The 10,000-nt window shown below is 44.6% G+C and overlaps 2 non-coding genes across 2 annotated transcripts; both read left to right on the top strand.

The window, feature by feature from the left end:
* The first annotated feature begins 4,355 nt into the window (after nt 1-4,355).
* Nucleotides 4,356-6,278, top strand: LOC126877748 (small subunit ribosomal RNA). Its single transcript, XR_007695294.1, has one exon. It is a non-coding gene; the product is annotated as a small subunit ribosomal RNA (ribosomal RNA).
* Nucleotides 6,279-9,636: 3,358 nt separating this feature from the next.
* Nucleotides 9,637-9,791, top strand: LOC126877746 (5.8S ribosomal RNA). Its single transcript, XR_007695292.1, has one exon. It is a non-coding gene; the product is annotated as a 5.8S ribosomal RNA (ribosomal RNA).
* Nucleotides 9,792-10,000: the final 209 nt, after the last annotated feature.

Here is a 10,000-nt window from a genome sequence, read left to right as displayed (position 1 = left end):
TTTATTTTTTTAAAAAATTTCATCCTCCGGACCAACGTGACCGGGACGTTGGAACTTAGAATTTTTTCGCACCGCTACGAAAGTACCGAAAGTTCAACTCGAAATAACTCGCCAAAAAGCGTTATAACGTATCGAAATTTTGCGTGAAATCGTTACGTTTCGACGAAATCTAGTCGAAAGTAGCGATTTCACTTTATTTTTTTAAAAAATTTCATCCTCCGGACCAACGTGACCGGGACGTTGGAACTTAGAATTTTTTCGCACCGTTACGAAAGTACCGAAAGTTCAACTCGAAATAACTCGCCAAAAAGCGTTATAACGTATCGAAATTTTGCGTGAAATCGTTACGTTTCGACGAAATCTAGTCGAAAGTAGCGATTTCACTTTATTTTTTTAAAAAATTTCATCCTCCGGACCAACGTGACCGGGACGTTGGAACTTAGAATTTTTTCGCACCGTTACGAAAGTACCGAAAGTTCAACTCGAAATAACTCGCTAAAAAGCGTTATAACGTATCGAAATTTTGCGTGAAATCGTTACGTATCGACGAAATCTAGTCGAAAGTAGCGATTTCACTTTATTTTTTTAAAAAATTTCATCCTCCGGACCAACGTGACCGGGACGTTGGAACTTAGAATTTTTTCGCACCGTTACGAAAGTACCGAAAGTTCAACTCGAAATAACTCGCCAAAAAGCGTTATAACGTATCGAAATTTTGCGTGAAATCGTTACGTTTCGACGAAATCTAGTCGAAAGTAGCGATTTCACTTTATTTTTTTAAAAAATTTCATCCTCCGGACCAACGTGACCGGGACGTTGGAACTTAGAATTTTTTCGCACCGTTACGAAAGTACCGAAAGTTCAACTCGAAATAACTCGCCAAAAAGCGTTATAACGTATCGAAATTTTGCGTGAAATCGTTACGTTTCGACGAAATCTAGTCGAAAGTAGCGATTTCACTTTATTTTTTTAAAAAATTTCATCCTCCGGACCAACGTGACCGGGACGTTGGAACTTAGAATTTTTTCGCCCCGTTACGAAAGTACCGAATGTTCAACTCGAAATAACTCGCCAAAAAGCGTTATAACGTATCGAAATTTTGTGTGAAATCGTTACGTATCGACGAAATCTAGTCGAACGTAACGATTTCACTTTATTTTTTTAAAAAATTTCATCCTCCGGACCAACGTGACCGGGACGTTGGAACTTAGAATTTTTTCGCACCGCTACGAAAAGGCCGAAAGATCCCCTCCAAATAACTCGTTAAAAAGTGTTAGAAGGTACGAATATTTTTCAAGAAATCGTTATAACTCGATAAAATACGTCGGGATTAAGCGTTTATATCGTCGGCAGACGGATATAAAAACGTTTGGACCGACACGACCGGTCGTTGGAACATAGAAAAATTCCGAGCCGGTACGTTGGGACTTAGAAAAATTCCGAGCGCGAAAAAGTTTTTTCGAGTTTATTCGTTAAAAAGCGTTACAAGGTATGAATTTTTTTGCATAAATCGACGTAACTCGACGAAATACGTCGGGATTAATGGTTTATTTCCGTCCGAGAACGATTTTTAAAAACGGACCTATGCGGCCGGTCGTTCGTACTTAGAAAATTTTCGGACCGAACACTCTTTTTCGATTAATTCGTTAAAAAGCGTTATAACGTACGAATATTTTTCAAGAAATCGTTATAACTCGATAAAATACGTCGGGATTAAGCGTTTATATCGTCGGCAGACGGATATAAAAACGTTTGGACCGACACGACCGGTCGTTGGAACATAGAAAAATTCCGAGCCGGTACGTTGGGACTTAGAAAAATTCCGAGGGCGAAAAAGTTTTTTCGAGTTTATTCGTTAAAAAGCGTTACAAGGTATGAATTTTTTTGCATAAATCGACGTAACTCGACGAAATACGTCGGGATTAATGGTTTATTTCCGTCCGAGAACGATTTTTAAAAACGGACCTATGCGGCCGGTCGTTCGTACTTAGAAAATTTTCGGACCGAACACTCTTTTTCGATTAATTCGTTAAAAAGCGTTATAACGTACGAATATTTTTCAAGAAATCGTTATAACTCGATAAAATACGTCGGGATTAAGCGTTTATATCGTCGGCAGACGGATATAAAAACGTTTGGACCGACACGACCGGTCGTTGGAACATAGAAAAATTCCGAGCCGGTACGTTGGGACTTAGAAAAATTCCGAGCGCGAAAAAGTTTTTTCGAGTTTATTCGTTAAAAAGCGTTACAAGGTATGAATTTTTTTGCATAAATCGACGTAACTCGACGAAATACGTCGGGATTAATGGTTTATTTCCGTCCGAGAACGATTTTTAAAAACGGACCTATGCGGCCGGTCGTTCGTACTTAGAAAATTTTCGGACCGAACACTCTTTTTCGATTAATTCGTTAAAAAGCGTTATAACGTACGAATATTTTTCAAGAAATCGTTATAACTCGATAAAATACGTCGGGATTAAGCGTTTATATCGTCGGCAGACGGATATAAAAACGTTTGGACCGACACGACCGGTCGTTGGAACATAGAAAAATTCCGAGCCGGTACGTTGGGACTTAGAAAAATTCCGAGGGCGAAAAAGTTTTTTCGAGTTTATTCGTTAAAAAGCGTTACAAGGTATGAATTTTTTTGCATAAATCGACGTAACTCGACGAAATACGTCGGGATTAATGGTTTATTTCCGTCCGAGAACGATTTTTAAAAACGGACCTATGCGGCCGGTCGTTCGTACTTAGAAAATTTTCGGACCGAACACTCTTTTTCGATTAATTCGTTAAAAAGCGTTATAACGTACGAATATTTTTCAAGAAATCGTTATAACTCGATAAAATACGTCGGGATTAAGCGTTTATATCGTCGGCAGACGGATATAAAAACGTTTGGACCGACACGACCGGTCGTTGGAACATAGAAAAATTCCGAGCCGGTACGTTGGGACTTAGAAAAATTCCGAGGGCGAAAAAGTTTTTTCGAGTTTATTCGTTTAAAAGCGTTACAAGGTATGAATTTTTTTACGGGAATCGTTCTATCTCTATTAAATACGTCGGGATTAAACATTTTTATCGATTTTTTCAAAAAATTAGCGTTCGTCGAACTGACACGACTGGGATATTTTTCTAATTTTTTCGTTAATTAACGTTACAAGGTATATATTTTTTTGCATATTTCTACTTATTTTAACGTATTGTAATTGATTATAAACTTATTTTTTGTCCGTATTCGATAAAAGAGTATGTTTACTGATGCAATTTTTCGGTGAAAAAAAAAATTAATTTTTTGGTAAAAATGCATTTCTATTATGTTAATAAAACGTCTGGTAATGTATTTCGATGGTTGGATATTGGCTTTGTATAGTAGTGATCGAGCGTTCGCGAGACTAAGTTCCAGCGTCCCTTCCGAACGGTACGTTGCTACGGAGGTTTTGCACCGTAAGCGCGCGGCCGCTAGCCCGGCCGGCGCCGGCCTTCCGGCTGGCGCTTTCGTATCTATAAGAGAGACGTCGAGCCGGACGGTTCGGTCGGAACAGCGTTGAGCGCGTGGCTATTCTACGGCCTCGGTTGAGAATTCAGTCACCGCTCCTCGAGTCTTAGTGTATTTTACGCTATTTCTCGACTGTTCCTCCGTTCTCGTTCTGGTTTTTTCTCTACACTGCTGCGCCGCGGGTCGCTGTCCTGGACGTAATGACCAAATATCGTGGCAAGGTTCCCCTGAGTCGGGAAGCTGGTGACCTGTGTGTACGTATTCTAACAAAAATTGTTAGATGCGTGTGTGCTTGTACTAACTGAGCATCGATTCATTCAAAAGAGTATAACCGTCTGCTTTCTATAAAAACTTCTGCTTTCGCAGAAGTATCCGATGAGGCGGTAGGAGCGTACTATCTTTGCGTAGTATGTCTTCTGCCGAAAATGTTCTACCGATTGAAAGAATATTCTTACGGTATGTCCAGCGCGACGCACTGGGATACGCGCTTGTTCGTTCAGCGTGAGGTGCGTATACGTGCTTTACCGCTAAGATATTCTAATAAGTCTTTTTACACGAAGACAGCATTATGGAAATGTTCCTTTAGAAGTACGATTCTAAACATTTTATATAAGACTATGAGAGAGAGAGAGAGAGAGAAGAGAGGAGGTGGAGTTGAGAATTACAAAGTGGCTGCGAGCGGCGTTCGAAGATTATTACTGAACTATGGGTGTATCTCGAACGTCGCTAGGAGATATATTTTATAGATATATCTATCTTAAGAACGAAAAGTCTCGTCGTACGGTGCTTACGTCCCACCTACGACACGAAGAGAACTTAAACGAAATTTATAAGAATTGTTATACGAATAAGATCCCTGGTTGATCCTGCCAGTAGTCATATGCTTGTCTCAAAGATTAAGCCATGCATGTCTCAGTACATGCCGCATTAAGGTGAAACCGCGAATGGCTCATTAAATCAGTTATGGTTTCTTAGATCATACCTACATTTACTTGGATAACTGTGGTAATTCTAGAGCTAATACATGCAAACAGATTCCGACCAGAGATGGTAGGAATGCTTTTATTAGATCAAAACCAATCGGTGGCGGATGGCTCGTCTGTCCGTCCATCGTTTGTTTTGGTGACTCTGAATAACTTTGTGCTGATCGCATGGTCATCTAGCACCGGCGACGCATCTTTCAAATGTCTGCCTTATCAACTGTCGATGGTAGGTTCTGCGCCTACCATGGTTGTAACGGGTAACGGGGAATCAGGGTTCGATTCCGGAGAGGGAGCCTGAGAAACAGCTACCACATCCAAGGAAGGCAGCAGGCGCGCAAATTACCCACTCCCGGCACGGGGAGGTAGTGACGAAAAATAACGATACGGGACTCATCCGAGGCCCCGTAATCGGAATGAGTACACTTTAAATCCTTTAACGAGGACCAATTGGAGGGCAAGTCTGGTGCCAGCAGCCGCGGTAATTCCAGCTCCAATAGCGTATATTAAAGTTGTTGCGGTTAAAAAGCTCGTAGTTGAATCTGTGTGTCACAGTGTCGGTTCACCGCTCGCGGTGTTTAACTGGCATTATGTGGTACGTCCTATCGGTGGGCTTAGCTCCTCGCGGGCGGTCCAACTAATATCCCATCGCGGTGCTCTTCACTGAGTGTCGAGGTGGGCCGATACGTTTACTTTGAACAAATTAGAGTGCTTAAAGCAGGCTACCTTCGCCTGAATACTGTGTGCATGGAATAATGGAATAGGACCTCGGTTCTATTTTGTTGGTTTTCGGAGCCCCGAGGTAATGATTAATAGGGACAGATGGGGGCATTCGTATTGCGACGTTAGAGGTGAAATTCTTGGATCGTCGCAAGACGGACAGAAGCGAAAGCATTTGCCAAAAATGTTTTCATTAATCAAGAACGAAAGTTAGAGGTTCGAAGGCGATCAGATACCGCCCTAGTTCTAACCATAAACGATGCCAGCCAGCGATCCGCCGAAGTTCCTCCGATGACTCGGCGGGCAGCTTCCGGGAAACCAAAGCTTTTGGGTTCCGGGGGAAGTATGGTTGCAAAGCTGAAACTTAAAGGAATTGACGGAAGGGCACCACCAGGAGTGGAGCCTGCGGCTTAATTTGACTCAACACGGGAAACCTCACCAGGCCCGGACACCGGAAGGATTGACAGATTGATAGCTCTTTCTTGATTCGGTGGGTGGTGGTGCATGGCCGTTCTTAGTTGGTGGAGCGATTTGTCTGGTTAATTCCGATAACGAACGAGACTCTAGCCTGCTAAATAGACGTAACTTATGGTATCTCGAAGGCCCCCGGCTTCGGTCGGTGGGTTTTTACTACCAACGTACAAACAAATCTTCTTAGAGGAACAGGCGGCTTCTAGCCGCACGAGATTGAGCAATAACAGGTCTGTGATGCCCTTAGATGTTCTGGGCCGCACGCGCGCTACACTGAAGGAATCAGCGTGTTTTCCCTGGCCGAAAGGCCCGGGTAACCCGCTGAACCTCCTTCGTGCTAGGGATTGGGGCTTGCAATTATTCCCCATGAACGAGGAATTCCCAGTAAGCGCGAGTCATAAGCTCGCGTTGATTACGTCCCTGCCCTTTGTACACACCGCCCGTCGCTACTACCGATTGAATGATTTAGTGAGGTCTTCGGACTGGTGCGCGGCCAATGTGATAAGCATTGCCGATGTTACCGGGAAGATGACCAAACTTGATCATTTAGAGGAAGTAAAAGTCGTAACAAGGTTTCCGTAGGTGAACCTGCGGAAGGATCATTAACGATACGATACCAAAAGAATTTGACTTGAACACATATAAAAACTATGAAATATATATCACAATGGTCGGTAAGGAGCCGTACTCCTCCTGTATCGACGAAAGTATATACGACGTATTAACAAGCTATATACTTTAACAAACGAAAACGCCAGGGAGCTTGGCAACCTCCGTTGGCACGAATAGAAATATTCTTAAGGAGGAGACGACCCTCCAGCTACGGAATTATACGAAGAGAAGGTGGCACTCTCTCTCGATCATCGGGATGAAGAGATATATATATACAAGTATAAAAACGAAATGCGAATGAAACTTATTCGAGGCGCCTGCGTGAGGTCGTAAACAGAAAGACCCGCCGTCTCCGAATAAAACATATAACATATAATATATATATATATATATGAAATTCTAATAAAAGGGAACTCTAGCTTCGAAAGAGCCAACAAAGTTAAGGCTCGATATCAAACGAAAAAATTACGATGGAAACCAGGTGTAAAGAGAAATGCAGTCGTGGCGCCTGCGAGAGGCCGTACACAGAAAGACCCGCCGTCACGATCTCGTATTTCGTATTTGCATCGTGGAAACCGTACAAACGAAATATAAAAGTCCATGCAAACTAATAAGAAAATCTCTAAAGTGCCTCGTGTCGGAGTGATCATGCTCGCCTATTCTCTTCTATGTTTCGTGGTCTGTGTTGCGTTTGTTCTCCTCCTAGCAACGGGACATATCGAAGACTCCTCTTTGGGATCGAACGAAGCGTCTAGAACGAGTCGACGAGAGCGAAAGAACTTGTAGCGAGTCGCGCAGAGCGAAAGGATACCGATATACATCTTCGAAGGTTCTCTTCGAAGATCCATGGATACCTTCTGCGTCGACTTCTCTCGTCTCTTTCATCGAAACTCTCGTCGTTCTCGAAACGTGCTTCCTACCCAAAGGGCGTGTGCTCTTCGTATGTCGTTTCGTTCGAAATAACGAAACCACGTGTAACATACTCGTGGATCGGGTAACCTAGAACGAAGACGCATCGCGTGGATGTTGGCCCGCTATGCGACGATGACCGATGATGATGATGATGATGATGATGATATGATGATGATGTCGATGTCGACGACGACGACGATGAAGACGATGTGTAGCAACGATTCGTAACTAGTCTAGCCGAAGTTCGTTCAGAGGGGAACGCCGCCGGCTTCGAAGCCTCGATGTCGTGAGTCGGACACCCGTGCCGTCGCTAGAGTTTTTCAAACTCTGCTTCTGGATATTGGGACGAAAGACCGCTCGAGGACGACGACAGCCGTGCGTGCGTATCCCATCGAATTTTTTTTACACCACCTGAACGAGACTAAAGTTTCGTCTAGTTGATCGTCTACCGTCGCATAATGTATATTATATACCGTTCAGAGGGGACCGGCTGTCTATCCTCGTTGTCGTGAGTCGGACACCCGTGCCGTCGCTAGAGTTTTTCAAACTCTGCTTCTGGATATCGGGACGAAAGACCGCGCGAGGACGACGGATGCGAGTCCCATCGAATTTTTGACTTACACACTACCTGAACGAGACTTAAAGTTTCATATTATATACCGTTCAGAGGGGACCGGCTGTCTATCCTCGTTGTCGTGAGTCGGACACCCGTGCCGTCGCTAGAGTTTTTCAAACTCTGCTTCTGGATATCGGGACGAAAGACCGCGCGAGGACGACGGATGCGAGTCCCATCGAATTTTTGACTTACACACTACCTGAACGAGACTTAAAGTTTCATATAATATACCGTTCAGAGGGGACCGGCTGTCTTTCCTCGTTGTCGTGAGTCGGACACCCGTGCCGTCGCTAGAGTTTTTCAAACTCTGCTTCTGGATATCGGGACGAAAGACCGCGCGAGGACGACGGATGCGAGTCCCATCGAATTTTTTATTTAAACACTACCTGAACGAGACTTAAAGTTTCATATAATATACCGTTCAGAGGGGACCGGCTGTCTTTCCTCGTTGTCGTGAGTCGGACACCCGTGCCGTCGCTAGAGTTTTTCAAACTCTGCTTCTGGATATCGGGACGAAAGACCGCGCGAGGACGACGGATGCGAGTCCCATCGAATTTTTTATTTAAACACTACCTGAACGAGACTTAAAGTTTCATATAATATACCGTTCAGAGGGGACCGGCTGTCTTTCCTCGTTGTCGTGAGTCGGAGACCCGTGCCGTCGCTAGAGTTTTTCAAACTCTGCTTCTGGATATCGGGACGAAAGACCGCGCGAGGACGACGGATGCGAGTCCCATCGAATTTTTGATTTACACACTACCTGAACGAGACTTAAAGTTTCATCCAGTTTGTCGTCTATCATCTCATATATAATATACCGTTCAGAGGGGACCGGCTGTCTATCCTCGTTGTCGTGAGTCGGACACCCGTGCCGTCGCTAGAGTTTTTCAAACTCTGCTTCTGGATGTTGGGACGAAAGACCGCGCGAGGACGATGGATGCGAGTCCCATCGAATTTTTGATTTACAAGACACACACTACCTGAACGAGACTAAAGTTTCATCGAGTTTATCGTCGCATAACCCGTTCGGAGGGGACCGGCTGTCTATCCTCGTTGTCGTGAGTCGGACACCCGTGCCGTCGCTAGAGTTTTTCAAACTCTGCTTCTGGATATCGGGACGAAAGACCGCGCGAGGACGATGGCTGCGAGTCCCATCGAATTTTTGTTTTTTTTTTTTTTAAAAAAAAAAACACCACCCGAACGGAGATGTGTTCTATCTTTCGTCGATTTTTCATGCTTTCAGTCGGTCGCGTGGTCGCCATCCGTTCGGAGGGGATCGCCGGCTTCGAAACCTCGATGTCGTGAGTCGGACACCCGTGCCGTCGCTAGAGTTTTTCAAACTCTGCTTCTGGATATTGGGACGAAAGACCGCTCGAGGCGGACGGCCGCGCGAATCCCATCGAATCTTTACTATCACCCGAACGATGGAGAGATGCACGCGCGCTGTTTCTTGAATAATTGGACGAGAGAGTAGAATCAAACACATATATAACATGGGCTAGCCACCGTGCTTACTCGTTCGCGAGATCGTGTGCTGTACAGAGGATTCAGAATCGGGTGTATATATCCCCGTCGTTTCCTGACGAACGGAGCTTCGATCTCGATGGTTGTTATATATCATAATGTACTTTACGCCCGGCCGGCGAACGCGCGTATCTTCGCGCGTTCGTCGTTTTCTTTTTTTTTCGAACGTTTTTGTGTCGTCAATCCTATGGCGACTTCTGCGCGTTCGATTCCCGTTGGTCGAACGTGACGGAACTCGGCTTCGCTAGAACCGAGAAGAGTACATTTGAGTATTGAACTGTTGTAAATTTATAAAAGATTACCCTGAACGGTGGATCACTTGGCTCGTGGGTCGATGAAGAACGCAGCTAATTGCGCGTCAACGTGTGAACTGCAGGACACATGAACATCGACATTTCGAACGCACATTGCGGTCCACGGATACAATTCCTGGACCACGCCTGGCTGAGGGTTGCTCACGTAAACCTAAGACTGCTTGCGTTGCGTATCGTTACTCTCCGTATCTGTCTCTCTCTGTCCCTTCTTGCCTTAACAACCCGCCGTCGTTCTTCTTTATATAAGAGAACGTTTCAGAGTCGGACGAAGGTACAAGAACGAGGATACGAATAAGAGCGGACGGAGAGAACATACGCGACGTACGAGCGATTGTTGGACGCTCGTCGG

This window comes from Bombus huntii, unplaced genomic scaffold (assembly GCF_024542735.1).
Source record: "Bombus huntii isolate Logan2020A unplaced genomic scaffold, iyBomHunt1.1 ctg00000233.1, whole genome shotgun sequence".
NCBI lineage: Eukaryota > Metazoa > Arthropoda > Insecta > Hymenoptera > Apidae > Bombus > Bombus huntii.
This window is presented reverse-complemented; position numbering and strand designations above follow the sequence as displayed.